This window comes from Archocentrus centrarchus, chromosome 16, assembly GCF_007364275.1.
Source record: "Archocentrus centrarchus isolate MPI-CPG fArcCen1 chromosome 16, fArcCen1, whole genome shotgun sequence".
NCBI classification, from domain to species: Eukaryota; Metazoa; Chordata; class Actinopteri; order Cichliformes; family Cichlidae; genus Archocentrus; species Archocentrus centrarchus.
The window spans coordinates 6,430,100-6,448,857 of NC_044361.1; the positions used below are offsets into that span (position 1 = coordinate 6,430,100).

At 43.1% G+C, this 18,758-nt stretch overlaps 1 long non-coding RNA gene across 2 annotated transcripts; it reads left to right on the top strand.

Annotated features, from left to right (window-relative positions):
• The first annotated feature begins 1,553 nt into the window (after positions 1-1,553).
• Positions 1,554-17,175, top strand: LOC115795046 (uncharacterized). Of its 2 annotated transcripts, none has more exons than XR_004021223.1 (4): positions 1,554-1,706; positions 6,667-6,945; positions 11,949-12,203; positions 15,388-17,175. It is a non-coding gene; the product is annotated as an uncharacterized LOC115795046 (long non-coding RNA). The 2 variants fall into 2 exon arrangements; XR_004021222.1 differs by having other exon boundaries at positions 1,629-1,710.
• Positions 17,176-18,758: the final 1,583 nt, after the last annotated feature.

An 18,758-nucleotide genomic window follows, 5' to 3' on the forward strand; every position in this document is an offset into this window, starting at 1 on the left:
ACAGCAGCAACAGCTGTAATTTAAGTCAGTGTAGTTTTGGACAAATTTTAAAAATAAAAACTAAACTTGCAATTTAAACTTACAATTATCTCTCAGTCTTGCGGATTAATTCACCTGCAATCCAAGATATATTTCTTCTAGCAGAAAATATCAGAAACTCTTTGCAGAGTGAGCTGGTTGGAGGGGGATGTTGTGGTGGTGGGAGGCTAGGTTAACTGCTATGCCTTGCAGGAATGGCCTGATGGGTGCTAATGAACTTGGGATGTGCCACCACAATGCTGAGCGGCCCCTGGTGCACCTCAGTGTCCGGGTTCCCATGCAGCCGATGGAGGGGAGGAGGAGAAGTGATGGGGGTTAGGAGGAGGGCGGGCGGCTGGATTGTTCACCCAGCCTATTGTGCCCGGTCCTTAGCCCATTAGCCACCACCAACCACTCGGCTTTCGAGAGCTCGAGACTAGCCTGCCTGCCTGCTCGAACTCGGTAACCAGGCATCGGCGAGGGCGAGAGGAGGGGAGGAGAGAAACAGTAGCCGTATTTAGAGTTTGATCTCCAGGAAAGCGTCCAAAATTTGGAGAGAAAGAAAAGGGGAGTCCGGGACATTGGTAGGCAGGGAGAACCCCCTGACAACAAACCCGGGCCTGACAAAGTTGTCTCTTTGGCAGTCGCGCCTCCTATTGAACCAGTAATATATTCAAAGGAGATTTTTATCCCCGCGATCTAATTATTATGATAATCAAGTGACCCAGACCCCCTTTCTTGGCTCTTGTCTGCGGGTTCTGGGCTCGGCGGTGACAGTAAAAGCTGATTTGCACGGTCTTCACCCCCTGGTCACATTCCTGGACTTCTCTGTATCAAAGACGTAGACAATGAGAATAGTGGATGTGCGCACTTGATCCAGGCATGAGCGGAGGCCGCTGTCTCCGCCGGGGGCTTTGTGTCAAATGAATACTAGTAGCCAGACAAGATTACACGAAACTTTTTATAATCCCACATGGTCCAAAACGGCGCCCAAAACGACACACTTAATATGTGAAACTCCCAAATAGCCCTGAAATAGAGACAGCAGAGAGGATGGTGAATATGTGCTCGGGCTTATGATGCCAGTTTATAAGTAATTGGGGAATTGATTATTAATCAAGTGATTAAATTTCATGTTATATAATGAGTGCTGATAATATTTTGATATCTGTAGTCTCAAATATGACATTAAATGAAGTCATTCTGCGTGAACTCAGATTAATAGTTTCCAGGATTTTGATGCTTAAGGACAGAACTTGAGCTTCCACGCTTATTCACCATCACTTACGCTTTCATTTTTTTAGAGGGTGGAGACAAAAAAAAAACCAGACCTGCATCGTGTCATAAAGGGGAGGGTCTTGGTGGTGGTAGCCTATATGTTTTTAGAGCAGGCATGTTTAGAGTTCATATTGCATCTGACGAGAGGAATGGCGAGTACGAGAGGCAACGCGGGCAGGAAGGGGGGAGGCGAGATCCACCTCCGAGAGAAATAATGGGGATGATAATAAAACAGGGGGAAAACCCGTCCGAGGGAAGCTGAATGGATGGAGCAAGGCAGACGTCACGGCCAGCCGCAGCCATGAAGACCGTGCGGTCCAGCCTCCGGCAACTCAGTTGGTCTCCATCTCCCGAGCCGCACGCTTCTCGGTTTTGGAGAGCGGACGCCAAGGCGACTCCCAGGCGACGGCGTGAGTATGAAATATAATCTGTTTTCTCCAAAGGGGGGGGGGGGGGGGGGGGGGGGGCAAAAACGGTTGCAGATTAGCGGCTAAAATAACGGAGGAAAGAGCGTTTGCATCCGCGCTGTGTACGCCGCTGATCTGCACACATAACGGAGCAGGATGCATACAGGCTGGATGTGTCAGCAGCAGGCGAATATGGGCACTGAGTGTTTGAGCAGCAGGTCCTGGGCTCTGAATTTACCATGATTTCTGTTTCTAGTCTATGCTGATGCTCTGCTAAGTGTAAAGTGTGAGGTGATTTTTCAATCACAATGGCAGCTGTAGAGAGGGAAAAACGAGGTGGCAACTGAATGCTCAGGGCATTTGGTCTCATTTTAATGTTTTTTTAATCGTGATGAAAAGCTTTAGAAATAAAAAAAAAAAAATGTTCATTCATTTAGTAGAAAATGGAGTAGTGCACAGGTAGAAGGTCATGGCTGAACATGTGGAGACAAACCTGCACTGTCTGGGTGGAATATGTGAGTCAAAGAGCAACTTCTAATTAGAAGTGGTTTGTCTCTGCTTTAAAGGAAAACTCCTCTTCCTCACAACCTTTATGACGCATTGTGTCCAGGCTTTATACAAGGCCGTTCACAGGCAACCACACAGGCCAAAAGGCGCTTCCAGCCTTGATTTCATTTCTTATACACACCTCCAGGCACTTAGTACGTAGGGTCACCTCTCAAGCTCTGTTTGCTGCGGAAGCGGGGGCTGCAGAGACAGGCAACATATGGCACGAAAAGCCAACAAAATCTGACACGATCAGGATGTGGGGGGAAAAAAATTAAACCCCTTTGTGTCTTTCTTTCCAAATTAAGCCCTTGCAGGACTCTTTGCGGCCATGTGGCTCAGATATGAGGATTACTAGCGCACAGACCTGCAATGCATGCGTAATAAGACAAAGTGGTGGCGTTCACACCCATGGTTGGTGGATAAAGGGATCACAAGGCCAAATATCCAGTCCACACGTGTGTGCCGAGAGGCCTGTACAGAGAACACGTGTGCGCCCTCGGACACGTTAGGGGAGAAAATCTGATTCTGTTGAGCTTTGAGGGGGTTTGAAGCAAAAAAGAAAAAAAAATAAAAGAAATGAAGGAGAGATTATGAAATATTTCACATGACGAACATGAGGGTATTAATTTGTATGCAGGCAGGGGTCCAGTGTGTGGGGAGAAGTGGAGGGCGAATTTAGAAAACAATTTTGTGCAACCTTTGCACAAAATTCACATTCATTTTCTAGTTTAAGCCAGAAAATGTCGGCTACGCAACTTTGGAGTATTTATTTAGTGAACTATTTGCAACACACACACACACACACACACACACACACACACACACACACACACACACACACACACACACACACACACACACACACACACACACACGTGGGATGGGAATTGTATACGGAACAAATAAAGAGTGGATTTTTGTACAAGGCTACAAATGAAGTTTTATACGTCACCACAGTGTATTTTAGTGACATTTGCGACAATCATTGACTACATTCATTATTGTTCAAAAACACAGATGGCTGTTCGTGAATTGTTATAAAAATACAGATAATAAAAGTACTGATGCTGAAGCATCACTCGGTACCCACGGCTCAAGTCTGCACCTTACTTCGGCTATTAACATTTTTTAAATAAAAATTTGTCCTTAACATGACAAAATGTAATTTTCTGCCGGTCTTTGCTGGTTAAACTAAGTGTACAGTAATTAAAATTGGACAGTCAGGATTTATAGACAATTTGAAGAATAAAATGATCGTCTCTTTTTTCCAGGGATCGCTGGAGAGACATTCAGCGGCCTCACAACACGTGATTTACTGTAGGTAATATGGATAACCAGCTCTCACTGTCACTCATATCACCCACAGGGTTCCGTGGTCATTTTTTTAAATTTGGTGGAATAATAACTTTTATATTTACAAATTTTTTCCCATAACATGTGTATTTATCTGCGAAATAACATTAATATCTGAAGTAGAAAAGCAAGTAAAAAAAACTGATCAAACAGTCGAAGTCGAACATAACTGTACGTCAAATTCTATGCTCTTATTTTGTAACGAGATAGTAATTGTGATAGATCGTGACAATTCCTATTTGTTGCATTATTTCTACAAACTGTTATTTGCAGACGAGTTTAAATATCACTGCTAAAACAGTGTGTATGTTCATCAGACATAAATCCACAGTGTGTTGTCAGTGGGCCTGCCTCACCTCAGAATGTAACTTTCATTCTGTTTATTTCTGCATTCATTCTTTAATATGGCTTAAAATTCGAGTAAAACACTTTTGTTCTCCTGCATAATTGCTTTTGTTGCCTCAAAAATGCAGCGCTCAATCTAAGGATTCAACTTGCGTCATAAAACGCTATTAAATGAAACGTTTTGATAGGAATTATCGCGTGGGTTTAATCAGATGAGACCCAATGATACTTCACAATATGAATACATTTCTTGCTAATCTGCGCTGCTCCTTCGCATATTTTTTTTCCCCAATTAGAGGCGCCGGATTTGTTGACGTCATACTCATCTTGGCCAATGACACGGCCTGATGAGGTTTGTTTAAAATATGGAGAGCAAGAAGCTGGAGCGCCATTGATGCCCCCAAAAATTTTTGGGGGGGAAAAAAAAGAAAAAAAGAAAAAGAAGACCCCTTGAGGAAGTTAAAGTGGGGGTTTGTTAATCTAAACTTTTAAAGGACAGAGAAATTTTTATAATGTTCACAAACTTCATGTTGTGGACGCATGGTGCTAATAAATTCCCGGGTTAAATGCATTATGAAAGGTGAGTATCGTGGGGACAGAAACGCAACAGAAAAAAATTATGCTTTTGTATGAGTTTAATAGAATCATATAAACTCATGACTACCCACCACTACTGAAAATGTGGAAATAACTGCAATCTGCACATTATTATTATTTATTTTATTAATTTTTTTTTCCAGCTCTGATGTCATGAAAAAATATTTATTTAAATGTTAACATTGCACCATCTGCATGCTGAATAATTACAGTTTTTTTTAAAAAAAAAATTGACAACCTACTAAACACCAAAATAAATAGAAAAAAAATGAATTATTTGTTTTTAAAGTGACACTACAAAACATTTAGAGATTTATATGTTTAAATAAAAATATATAAAAGTATCAGGTTATTACTGTAGCTTTTAATACTGTAAGTTATGATTATGTGAAAAGAATAACCTACTGAAGTCCAACAGTTATGTAAAAATAAAATATTCGGAATCCCTTAATCTAGACTACCGCTAAAATACCATTAATGAACTATTTATGTTATTAACATATTTGTATTTGTTAGACTGTCTCTGTGTGTGTGTGTGTGTGTGTGTGTGTGTGTGTGTGTGTGTGTGTGATTTCATATACCTGTGTATTTATTTCTAAGTCACTGATTGTAGTTTGATGTTTTCTGCAGCTATCTGCTAAACATCTGGAAGTACACACACAGTGTGTGGTACATTTAGGTGTGTGTGTGTGTGTGTGTGTGTGTGTGTGTGTGTGTGTGTGTGTGTGTGTGTGTGTGTGTGTGTGTGTGTGTGCTCCACTCAAGTAGCATTATTGGAGCTGAGGCATGTTTCTACTCTTAAAGGTCTTTGCTTTGTCCTTGCGGACAAAGGACGTTGACGAAGAACAGTGTAATGCTGGCAGCCCTCTAAATGGTGACAGAATGCTTTAAAATCAAAATATTTTCATGCAGTAGATGAAGAAAAAGACGCCCCTCTGTAAATTGTAAGCTGGAGGGAGAACAATGGAAGGGTGATTTGTTGTTTGCTAACGAGGATGTAGCCATCTCCGCTAATGCCAGTCAAGTCATGTGTTCAGGTTTGGGTGTGCGTAATGGAGAGTGAGGATATTCTGTGCCTCACCCTCCTGTGTGTCTCTTTCATTCTCTCTCAATATCTCTCCATCTTCTTTCAGTCAGTAAAGCTTTACTTGGTGGTGGTGTTTGTGGGGGAGGAGCCTGCCACAACAGGGATCTGGGCACACAGAGCAGCCTTAATTAGATGGGGCCTTGTGCCATGTGCCACCACAGCATGTGTGAAAGGGAGTGTGTGCCTGTGTGTGTTACAGCATCGTCTGTATGTGAAGATTTGTTTCGTGTGTGTGGGGTTTTGTTTTTGCATGGTCTCTGGACACATTTGGATGCTAAATGGTATGTTTAGTACATGTTCTCTCATGCTATGTAAGAGAATTTTTCTTTGCATATGTGCATGTGCATCTCATACCCCCCCAATCTACGCTTTGGCGCCAACCGCCAGCATTGGCTGACTGCTTTGGCATCAGATAATGTAAATGAAGACAAACCAGTTTCTTTTGTAGTCAAACAGCCAGGATCTTCTTTTAATTTAAAAATGCATTTGGGTCATGGCGGGGGGCGGTGTTTGAAGCCATCACCCTCCTATGGAGCTAGTCAGCGGGTGAGGCGGGTGCGCTGCAGGGATGGGCGCTGGGATGGAGAAAGAAAGGTTGGTGCCGCAGTTGGTTTGGACTTGCTCAGCAACCATTTTTTTTAATGGGCGCCTCTTGCTGATTGTTTGACGTGTTGAGTTTTTGATATACTCACAAGCCAATCAAAGCTTTTGGTGGACAAAGGGAAGTTTTCAATTGGTCGAGGTGGTTTGAGGCGGAGTGAGGGAACCACTTGATGACATCACAAAATAAAGGGTCAGGACATTTAAGGGCCGCTGTAGGTTGAGTGAGGGAAAAAGGGCCTAAGCCACAAGAGAAATGTCTTTGTACTAGTAACTACTGTTTGAATTTTTTTCTTTAAAAATCTGACTTTTGACATGATTTTCAGGTCCATCTCAAGTTAGTTTGTAATTCTTCAAATCATTTAAAAACGAGCAGGTGGAGATATAATAACAAAATAAGTGTTAATTAACAACCTTCTCCTCTGCTTATAGGTCAGAACTTGGCCCATGTTACTTCGCCTGCAGATTGAGAGGATGGGTAGCCTTAGGGGTTGGTTGTTATCTTTGGTTATCTAGCTGTATGAGTGATGTACATTCTTCATAAAGCTAGATAACCGAAAGTAACAAGAATCCCATTACACTCCTGAAAAGGCATCAAGACCCCAAATGCACCTCCTTACAAGAAAATGCAAACTCTGCCAGAAGAACCATAGAATGAGAGAAGACAATGGACTACATTTTAAAGGAGATGGAAATGTGATGCAGCAAAAGGTAGGGTGCATGTTTTTCCTGTATCTTAACTGTTGGTGATTGAATGTGTATGTCAATATATTTGTGTGCCTTTAGTTAAAGGTTAATCTGAGGCCCTTTTTTTTTTTTATCTATCAGCATCTAGAATGCTTGATGCCATTGTTAGTCATGGGACATTGCCACAGATATTTCTCTCTGTAGCCAGTGGCAGTGATCCACAACAGTAAGGTTGGTACAACACGATCACTTTTAATCTAATAAGCCCATGATCCTTCTGTGTGTGGCTGCATGCAGGAGTTTAGTCTTAGTATCACATGGCTAGGAGTGACAGGCTTGCTAAAAAAAAAAAAAAACACACACACACACAGATTCACCAAAGCAAGTGGTCTCTGATTAGCCAACACCAAGTTATTAAAGGACTTGCCAGTTTGCGGGCCAGTTTGGACAATGCTCTATTTATTTGTCTCCATGGAATTCAGCTTTACTGCTTGCATCGTTGGCATCAAGCGAACATGGAATATGAAAAGAATGTGGGCCTTTGAGCTGCATACGGTGCTATGAATTATACATATGTTCCAACTTGGATCGGATTGTGTGAGTTAAGAATGGTTCCTCCGAGTTAATCTGGTCTCCCAACGCCCCACTGGCACCTAAGCGAACAGACAAGCATTTGTTTGAGGCCAGTTTTGTTAAGTTAGCTGTTGTTGATTTTTTTTTTCCTTCTTCTTTCCACCTACTCCCTTTTTCCTTTTGCATGAAAAGATGTTTGATTTGGGGTCCTGGCCGTTGTTTGATTTGACGTGACAGTTGGTTTGGTTGTGAATGGGCCGTGGCAAAGCCTCCATTGCATGAGGTGCTACCATGTGGAAAGGCCTGATGGGATCTCACTGAATGCTGCTGTGTGTACGTGTTAGGCTCAGAGGGGGAGTGGTCCAGGGGCAATCAAGCAGAAAGTACCCCCAGTGACAAGATCCATGAGTGAGAGAAGGAGAACAATCTCGGCCTTTAGGTTCTTTGCCTGGGCTCATGGTGAGGAGTAATTGGTCAATCAGATCTTCAACCTCAAGGCTTCTGATGGCTGATTGAAGGTGTGATTTCTGTTCTGCCCATCAAAGCTGGAGGGTCACTCCTGCTGAGAAAGGCCACTAAGAATTGTATCCTAGGTCTCAAAGCTCTTGGGTACAAAGCTAGCAGTGAACTCCAATTGTAATACATGTTCTACATCATGGCTATCTCATCATGGTGCAGCTAAAACATCACCCTTGGGTTTGGATATATTTAGCTTGACAGGATACAAATTCTAAACAGTTGTGCAGGACTGAAGTGAAATTACTAAAAGCCTGTGTGGCAACCTTACCTCGCAATGTCAATCTCTTCAAGCCCTGCAGTTGTGCCTGCCTGCCTGCTGCATTGCAGGTGCTGAGTGTGACACTTGAGCTTTGGGCTCAGCTAGTAAGAGAGAGGAACGAGGGCCTTGACAGGAAGTGACAGCCAGAGATGTCACCTTCTTGGATGGCAAAGTAGTACCTGGTTCCCTCTCTGTTGTGCTGCTACATAAAAGAGGGAACCTGTCTTTTTTCTTACTTTCTTTCTTTTCCTTTTTAACAGTGTAAATTGTAAGAGTTTGATCACATTTTGCAATGGATAGATTAATGACTGTGTCTGCCATATATGCTGCTCCTGTATATCTGCAAAGGTGTGCTTTGTATTCATGAAATTAGCAAATAACAGGTATAAAGCATGAGGGTTTTGTGCATTGTGGAGAAAACTTTTCTCCCTTTGCTTCCTTTTTGTGTCAGTTACAGTGTTGGGGCTAAATGGGAACTGAAGTCTTGGACAGATTGTGTTTATACCCTAAGCAGTGCCCTGGGAGATGCATGTCATGGTACAAATGCTTTGTTCTGGCTTGGTGTGTGGCACAGTTATATCACTAACACTTGACACTGGGGAACTCAGTACAGAAAGTGTATTAGCTTATGCCTGCCTGAAAATGGCATAAAGATGGGAGAGTTGCTAAAAAACACCTCAGGGCCTTTGCTCTCTCTTTTTCTGTGTCCCATGGCAGTGTCGGAAATAGAAAGAGGGCGCGAAGAGAACGTGTGGAAAGGAAAGCAGGCAGGGAAAGGAAAGAGAAGGAGGAGGGCGGTGGGTTTGTCTTAGCTTTCATGCACTGGGCAAGCAGATTTAGACTCCAAGTGTCAAATAGAAAAACAGCCATTGTGGTCGGGTCCTACTTGCTCCCCCCACAAGTAGACTTTACAGTCAATAGAGCTAGTCCACTTGTCACTGAGGGACAATGCACCCCTTTGCCTCCCTTTCAGGCCTGCCGGGTCCAAGCAGCCAGACAGTTTTCTGAATAACCCAGTGATTCTTGCCCCCTTTTCTCTGCCTCTCTTTCTCTTGACGGAACACACCAACAGGGCTTGGAAAATGGCTTCACTGTTAGGCAAGAGTGTAAGGCCAGACCCTGTTATTTTCTACAACACTGGCATTCCCTCCACCCCCTTATGCTCACATAGAAATTAATGTATCTTGGGCAAAGTCAATGGGCCTCCTCAGACAAAGGAGATTAAGTTTGGCAACTTAGCAGTAACAGGTGTACTTTGACTGAGCTCAGACCGCACGGGGTGTGACTGCTGTTGTTTTACCCATTGCTCTGTTTGTCTCCCTGTTGGATGTAAAGATGATTTCGGCATTATTTCTGTGTCGGTTCTCAGTCATCCAGGCCATAGTAGTCTCTGGAGCTTCAAAAAAAGCAACTCGACTTCTTTTTCTGCATTGTGTCATTAGACGACAAGAGTGCCTCAGACCTTGTCGACTTAGACGTTTTAGTCAAGTGTGTCTGTGGTCTAGCTGTCCAGCACTGGCCTCTTATCATTTTCACTGCATTTGAAAACAGAGCTTAGTTTTGCCACATTTCTCCAATGCCAAGTTTTCTCCAAAGGGATTCTGCAGATATCTTTAGATCTCAAGCAGTGCTCACCCAAGGGAGCAAGTTAAGGGTAAACAATGCGGGCACACAGAGAAGAAACAAGTATCACAGGGAGTGCAGCACTACACAGAAGCATGAATACATTTTCACATTTAGAACTGAGACAGTGATGTTTTAGGAGGGGAACTATCTTTTAAAGAGAATGAAGCCTTTTTTGTACATACCTTCAGTATTTTCAACCATAATAAATCAAGTCATTCAGCAGCAGTACAAATAGAGACACTTTCAGAGCCAGAGCAAAACAGTGCATGCATTTGTTTGTTTCAGTCATTAATAAAGCTTTTACCGAGAGCCTCGGCCCTCAGAAAAGCCCATTCTGGTGAAATGACTTGGCAAAGCATCCGATGGAGGGTCTGTTCAGACTGAAGCCGCTCCCGCTCCCATTGTCTAGCTCTCTCTCACACACCTACAAGCCCAGAGTAAGCACACAATTTCATTGTTGCGTGAGCTGTTAATATCAGAGGCTTCACAATAGAGCCCATTCGCCATATTTGCATAAGGCACTTTTCCAACAAGGACCCAGAGAGGGCTTGAAAGCTGGCCCACTCTAGTGCCAATGGCAAAAAAATGTCAAGTGCCAATTAGGAGAGGTTTGCCACCATTCAGCAATACCCCACCCCTTGTAGTCCTTCCCCTCCCTGCTTACACACACCCCAACTCTCTCACACTCCAAGTCACCCCTGGTTTTACCACCTTATTCCAATTTCAGACGTGGCCTTCCCCTACTGACACCCAGAGACAAAAGCTGGCTCCCTCCTCTCTCCTCTCTCCTCTAATGGAGGATCCTTTCTGCTCGGCTCAGAGTATTAGTAAAATCAGACAGCATGGTCCGTTCACCGATTAGTCAGCTTTCTTTGTTGATTACTTTGAATAGGGTTCAAGAACTATGCAAGATACAGAGTCCACCTGCTTGGGAATATTGAACTTAGCAAGCTGGCTGCATTGTGCTACTTTTGTTTTAAACCCACTGGTTTGCATGTGCAGGTGTGGGTAATTGAGGGAAGGATCGTGGCAAAGACTGACGCTGATTTAAACAATTCACAATTCTCCCTTTCATCTGACATCCACAGTGGTTGTTCTGTTAGTGCTAATAACATTTAGCCACCTAACGGCTCGCTCTAAGCTAGTTGTGCTTATTATTTTTGCACTGAAGCACATACAAATATAGAGAAAGGTAGAAAGGTTGCAGAGTGCTGACGTGTAGTCAGCCTTTAAGGTTTAAAGAAAAGTGGATTTACCAGAGCTACATCAAATCCAAGTTAGCTAAACTGGTGAGTATCTACAGTACTGTACAACCACTTATAATTCTACTGATGCTGAAAATGCTGCATTATTTCCAGTATTGCTTAACTGCAGTTGTCAGATGTAAAGTATGTGGTGGAAGGAATTTAGAACATCAACTGTGTTCTTGAATTTAAGTAACATAATGCTTATGCAGGCAAAGCTTTTGACATCAAATACCTACAAAATAAATAAATAAAAAAAAAAACTTGAATCCTGTAAAATGACAAGGATGCAGTAAATTGAATGAAAAAATTAGGTCATAGACACAATAAAAGAAGGTAATCGTGTTTGCCCAATTGGTCTGCCGTTGTTTTCAGCCGAGCGTTTACCTAACTTACCGCCTCCTGCCACTCAAAAGGATTTTTCTCTCGTCGCTTTTTCTCTTTCTTTCTTTTATTCAATCTCTGTGTCGAGTTTTTTTTTTCTTTCCCACCCTTGATTCTCAGATGGTTGGATCTGATTTGCATGCATTTGCATAATGAAAGTCATTTGCATGCTCAGGGGCAGACTGTACCATGAGAACAGACATGAAAAGGTGTGTGTGTGTGTGTGTGTGTGTGTGTATGTGTGTGTGTGCACGCGCCCGCGTTTGTGTATGTGCATGCCTGTGTGTATGCACACATTCATGTGTATGTATGGCTTGGTTTGTATATTTCTGTGAACTGTACATGTGTGCGTTTGTGGATAAGCTACATAGTTTAAATTTTCAGTCTTACTCTCTGATTTTCCATCTATGTTTTCTGTGCAGGCTACTACATTACTGAAGGAAAGCTGGCAAAAGAAGACTGAAAAATAGAGAAGAAGGAGGAGGGGATGTTGTTGATTCTGCCCTCCCTCTCTCCTCGCCCTCCACTGCATTGCCTCTTCCCTCCTCCTCTTCCCTTCCTCCTCCACTCCATCCTCAGCAGACTGCCCCTTTTTCCTGTACAGCGAAACGCAGCCCGCGCCACCATCTTAGAGCAACGCTGGCATGAAATGGAAGTGGGAAGACCAGTCAGTGCAGGTAACACACCAAACCCACTGCGCCCGCCATGCTTCATTTTTCTACTGGCACCTCCCTGACTCTCCATCATATCGCAATATCTCCATCTCGCCGTGCCCTCGCGCCTTCTCCAGCGTGATGCAGCCTCCGTTTTAATTGTCTCTGATATGTTTGTTAATTACACGACTCACGAGATGCGCTGATGGGAAGGAGGGGAGGGTTGATGTGGGTGGAGCGTGTTTTGTATGTGCGTTCACATTAAATCACTCCTCTCTCAATGCCTCTCTCAGGAGGCTTCAGTGGGCATCTGTCCTCGAAGCGCCAGTTTTTCTTTCCCGTTTGGGAATTCTCATGCCATCCTCACATGCCTGCCCCGACATGGCGGCGCCTGCCATTTTGGAGCTATGATGCAAGCCGTGCCTTCTGGACAATACAGAGGCACAACTGATAACTCCATAAGTTGAGCAGCTTTTTTTCTTTTTTTTTTTGTCACTAAACTAAAACACTGTGGTAGAGTATCATTTAACATTTTCTCAGTCAGCCGTGAAAGAGGTATGGCTTTTAAAATGATTCTAAAAATCTCTCTTCGACTCTTTAAATGAGGTCAAAAGAAATGTCAAGATGGACACATGTGCTGAGTGGAAGTGATGATATTGTTCACATTCTTTGACAGCTACACTGCAGCGTATAACAAACCCAAAGCAAAGCAGAACTGAAGCAGAGAAAGGTAGAGAGAAATAATACAGACAAAATGGTGAAGATGTAAGGGCTTGATAGGCAGAGTCAATACTGAAAAGTCTCTCTTCAAGCGAGTGGTGAGTATTGGAGGGCAGACGGCGCTCAGACAAGTTGTGTATTGTTCTCCCTGCGTGAGCTTGTTGCAGTGCAACATTTTTTCAACCGGGGAGCTCCTACTCCTAACGTTGAGAACTGCTTAAACCAAAACACCAATTAGTGCTAGCTGGGCTTGATTAAGTAAAGCGGCTGGTAAACAATGCTTACTATTGTCATCTAAACACAGAGACCTCCCTTTGTTTGTGCCTGTGGTGTTTAGGTCAGAGAGACAGTACTAATGCTAACTTACATGCCTGGGGCTAACAGAGAGACTGCCTCTGCCCCTTGGCAATGAGAGGAAATATCTTGTCATCAAATGTGTTTTCTTTTTAATCAGTTGGCCAAAGTTTGAAAAAAAGTGTTTAATTTGACATTTTTTCCTTAAATTAATATCATTGATTTTCTATGTTTAGACAGAATACACCATTAGTGATGCCAGTTCTCAAATTAGGTCATACTAAGCTTACTTCATTTAAATATTTGATGATGCCGCCTTAAGCGAAAGAGTTGCTTGGCTTTCCTGAGAAGTCTTGTGGTAACTGTGTCAAGCGCAAAGTGCACTAATCACTGCCAGGCCTCTATAAACAGGTGGTAGATTGAGCAAAGGGGGCCAAGGCCATTCTCAATTTACTGTGTAAATTATGCAGAGCCCAAAACAATGCAAACAGTAGACAGTGGAGTGGCTGGCGTTGGCTAATGAGATGATGAGAAGCCTGGGAGGGCCGTGGGCTGATAGAGGAGAGGGGGTGGGCATGGCTTGTGTCTGGATCTGTGTATTCATGTGTGTGTCTTTGTGCGAGTGTGTGTGAGGGTCTGGAGGAGCTTTGGCAGGGGAGCAGACACTGTCCCGCCTGCACAAACCCCACCATCAGCACCCCTCCTGCCCAGACTGAGTGCTACAGGGGGAGGGGAGGGTTAGCAGGCAGCTGGGGCACCCTGCCCCCATTGCTCCTGCAAGAGCACCAGGCTTGGGAACCTCGGTGGCAGGGGTCCCCCCCAACACTGGCACGTAGGGGCCCCCCAAAAGTCTGGCCGCAAACCCCCATCTCCACCAATCTCCCCCCCGTCTCTTGTCTCCCCAACCATCTCCACCCCTCCTACCCTAATGTAAGGCTGGGGGCCTGGGAAGGACTTCAAGTTCACGGCCAGACCTCCTATTGAGCTGACAGCCTGACTGTTTGCTCAATTCGGCTCCCTATTCAGGGCCATACTGGGGGTGGGGGGGTGTTGAAAAAAGGATGGAGGATGCAGGAGGGTGTTGCTAGAAGGGACACTGTAGCATTGCAATAGCTATTCATTCAGCAAGGGGAGACAAGTAAAGAGCGAGGAAGAGAGAGTGAAGATGGAGGAAGGGGGGTTCAAGTCGGGATGCATAAATAAAAAGTGAGGAATCTAGGCTCAAAGTTTGCTTTGAGCAGTGTGCGCCTCTCTCACACTCTTTTAGACTCTTAATTACCGGCGCCTTCCACTTTTCTCTCTCCCTTTTCTCTAACTACACCCCCCTCCTCATCGCCATCGCACACACCCTCCTGAACACACACACAAAATGGCAATGGCAATCATTCTCATCATCCTCTCTATCCCCTGGTTTTATTAGGCCACATGCTGGGGCTGTAAATTTACCATTAACAAGCTTATTCACTGTAGTCCTCTCAACAAAACAAGACCATGATGCCAATAACTCAAAGCGACACCAATACCCAAAACTGCCTTTTATGTCACCAACCTCTGCTGTTAGCCACTCCCCACAGCCCCCACTCTTTCCTCCCTGGCAGCGAGCACCCTCTCTGAACAACACCGTAATGCTGAATGCCAGGGCTAACGTGGTGCTTGTTAATAGCTCAAGCAATGGTAATTAGCGCAATGGTTGTTGATTTCTGCTGCTAAGCTAGATGGCTGCATTATTGGTTCATTCTGAACTTGGTGACCTGCTATAATATTTTAAGTTGCTTGTCTGAGCTGCTTGAAAATGTAACAGAAAAGGGGGTTTGATGGTCTTCTGAAGTCCAACTTAGCCTAGCTTAGGGTGTGTCACATGCTTCCTCTTTGTATTAGCAGCTTGTAGCGTACCAGGCTCCTGTTAAGGCCTTTCAACTTCAGTCTCAATCCCCTCAGCTGGTACATGAAGCTGTACTTAACTAAGCCAGATTTAGGACACACAAGGAAAAAAACCCCTAATAAGTCTTTTTTTTTTCATGCTTAAAGAGCAATGAGGACAAGCCTTCTTTTGATACATAAATTGGACTTCACAGTCCATTGTCTCAAATAATTGTTTTGACATTCACATGATTGGCCTCAAGGTGTGTTTTGACTCACTCTGAAGAATGAAAGCTGTATCCTTATGTCATTTTCCTTTTTTTTTTTTTTTCAGATAAATGTGGTTGGTGCAGGGGGATCCAGAATAGACAGAAGACACAATGGGAGGACAGAGGGACTCCTCCTTCATCTGCTGCCTTTCAGCTGGAGTAAACACAGAGGACCGCGATGCTGTCTGCACACGAGCCAGCAGTGATTCCTGCCATGACTGTGGAACACTGTGTACACCTCTTTGATGCTTTTGATGCATTACTCAAACCAACGCTCAGCCTGGACTGCTTGCGAATGACTTTCGATGTTTTAGCTTTGCAAACATCATCATGAACTGTGACCATGGGAACCTGTGGGATTGAATGGAAGATGAGCAGCCCGAGGGTTGGAGGAATTGGTCCATAATTGTGACTCTTTTATTTTGTAGATGTGGCTCTGAATTATGTAATTATTATCACATATTTGATTGTAAAAAAAAAATATATTGATTAGACATGAAGGAATATAATCTTTTTTCAGCTAACATAGGCTCCATTTGTTGTAAGGTGTGTTTGATGATTTGTAGCCCATATTTTGTTCATTTTCTCTTTTGTTATAGTTGCTAGGACTCAAAAGACATGTGAATGTGAGACCCACGGCAGCAGTGAATAATACTGCACTGCGATTGGACAGCTCCGTGTGTCAGCTGACACAATGGCGAAGGAGTGAGCTGTCGTCTTTATACTCTATGCAACTGTTCTCTTTTTTTTTTTTCTTCCTACTTTTGTTTAGGACAGAGACCCTTTCGTACTTATTTTGGATTTTTTTTTTTTTTTGAGCCACCAGTTTACAGAAATACCTTCAGACATCAACAAGAGAAATGGTTTATGAGGTGCCTACATTCCAGTTATTAATATACTGAAACAGAAATTACAGTCAGAGTGTGTGTGAGTGTGTGACAGATGACAGGATACAGCAGTTTCATCAGTGGATGGATTGAATCTCATATTTGCAGCCTTCGACTGTGCAGCCATGAGCCAGAGTCTGAGTAAATGTGGACTCAAGCATTTAATACTCCTGATGGTTGGAGTGTGTTTGATCAGCAGGAAGTAGATCATGGCTGCGTGTATACAGAACATGCCACACTATTAAAACCTGCTCCCTATAGCAATCTTTGAGACACAGCAGTCTGGCTCATAACAGTTACCTGGTTTAGTGTAATGATACATCTTTGGGTGAGACATGACAAATACACTGGCTTCAAACACTGCCTTAATTTCCTGTTCTTGACATTAACACACACACACACACAGACACACGCACACATATGCACCCAAATGCAATAAGGCAAGTACTATCAGAGCCTAATTCATTCTATATTAATTTTCGGGAAGTGGCAAATTTTTTATTACGATTGATAATCTATGCAAATCTTTTAAATATTACTTTAGACAATCTATGTCTATGCAGCGCTTTTGCAATTGATTCAAGGGAGACTATCTTGGCCTAATTTAGAAAATGTATTCTTTTGATAATCATGCACATCCCACTGCTCAAGACAATTACTTATCTGCCTGGATAAGCTTGAAATTATGTTTTTAATCTCTAGCAAAAAAAAAAAGTCACTCTTCTGAAATCAGTCCAGAGGCTTGAAAACCATGAATTGTGGTCTAAAATAATTAAATCAGTTGCACTAAATCTCCCTTTTCCTTAAATGTAGATCAAACATACCTATTCAGCTTTGTCTCAAATAGCTTACTGTTTATATAAGCAGCGACGTTTGTATTATGCAATCTTTGTGAATGAGTGCTCACCACATGTGCCTTGTATGGAAAACTGTTGGAATAGTAATAAAGGTTTACATTGAAAACAATGAAAATATTGTTGTGCATGCTTTTGGTCAGTTGTGATTGCATATCACTGGCTGGCAGGATCACCCAATGATATATGGAAAGGTGCAATTAGCAGCCACATGTACTGCTGAGGCGTCCTTGAGCTGTTGCCGAGCCTGGTCAGTGTTCTCTAAAGCAGCAGTGATGTAACTCAGTGAAATACATAAATATAAATGTAAACACATGTTCTTAAAAAGCAAGACAGAAGAAATTGTAGCTTTCTAAAATAAATAAATAAATAAATGAAAACAAAAAAACCCTAAATGTACTCCATAGCTGGCGGCTTTTCCTTAATGATTTTGCTTTCTGCTTTAGTCACATCTACAGAAAAATCAACTGCAATTCAGCTTCAGCACATCGTCACTGCCAAATGAAAAGATTATCACAATTCCCCCGAGATCAAACAATTTTCCAAACACCATCAGGGATGTGGGTGTTTTAGACACAACCTACATAGGAGAAAAACAGTCGAGGTCTGTCCTCTTTTAGTGTAAAATTAATCAGGACAAAGATGCTCTCTCTAGTAACCGGTACACATTTTAACCTTGGTGTTTGTTGTGTAGATGAATAAAAAGCCAATATGCACTGACACACACGTCATTAACCTGCTGTTATTCCAAGTTTGGGGAAAACAAAGAACCCAGTAGCACCCTCACCCTGGATTGTAATAATCTGTGTGCAGCGTTGATGCTTTGCAAGCCACTGTGTGCTGTACAAAACACTTCCCCTGCGTGATTTGCTGTCTGACACCACATATGGCCAATGCGCCCACACCGACATATGGGCCCCTCACAATTCATTAGCATTGTCATGTAAAAAAGGCTAATCCCACTGTAAAACAAATGAAATGTAACCCTTTACAGTACAGGTTGATTTGGCAGCTCTTTTCATTCATTCCCTCTCTTTTATGAAGTCTCGTGTAATTCAATGAAAGAGGTTTGTAACACAGCTCTGACGCACCCCCATGGGTGTCTGCATTCTCAGTTTGTAGCAGCAGAGGCTTTACAAGCCACTCTCCTCTTGTTTACAGCTGTGCTGCACGTTCAAATGAGCCATAGTACACATAAACAGCAGCTCCATGCAAATATTACAATGCCCTTATTAACCAGGGCAGACTGCAATTACATTATGTCCCAGGCGTTAACATCCAGAGAGCTAGCGTGGTCCTCTGTGACAACTCCACTCGCCCTCTGTGTTTCTTGGCTGCGTTATGGCCCTCATAATCTGATTCACAGTTTTTGTCACTCTGCCAAGAGGCAAGCTGCATTAGCCAAGCACTATAGGCTTTAATGAACTGAGTGTCAATGTTAAGCATACTAGAGCAAGCTGGAGTGACGGCGTACAACCCGGCTGTCATTTGCAGCCATGTTGGATCAAGTTCTAGCCGCTCAGAATTAAAGGTTTGTCAGGCCTCTGAGTAAAAAAAGAAAACCTTGACCCTGCATTTGGGTTTGTGCAGTTGGCATCCTAAATGACAGTAAGGCCTGTGTTTAGAGCGATGGGGTGTGGCTTCTTTTTGACATAAAGCACAAAATGGCTGCTCACAACGACCAATCATGAGACT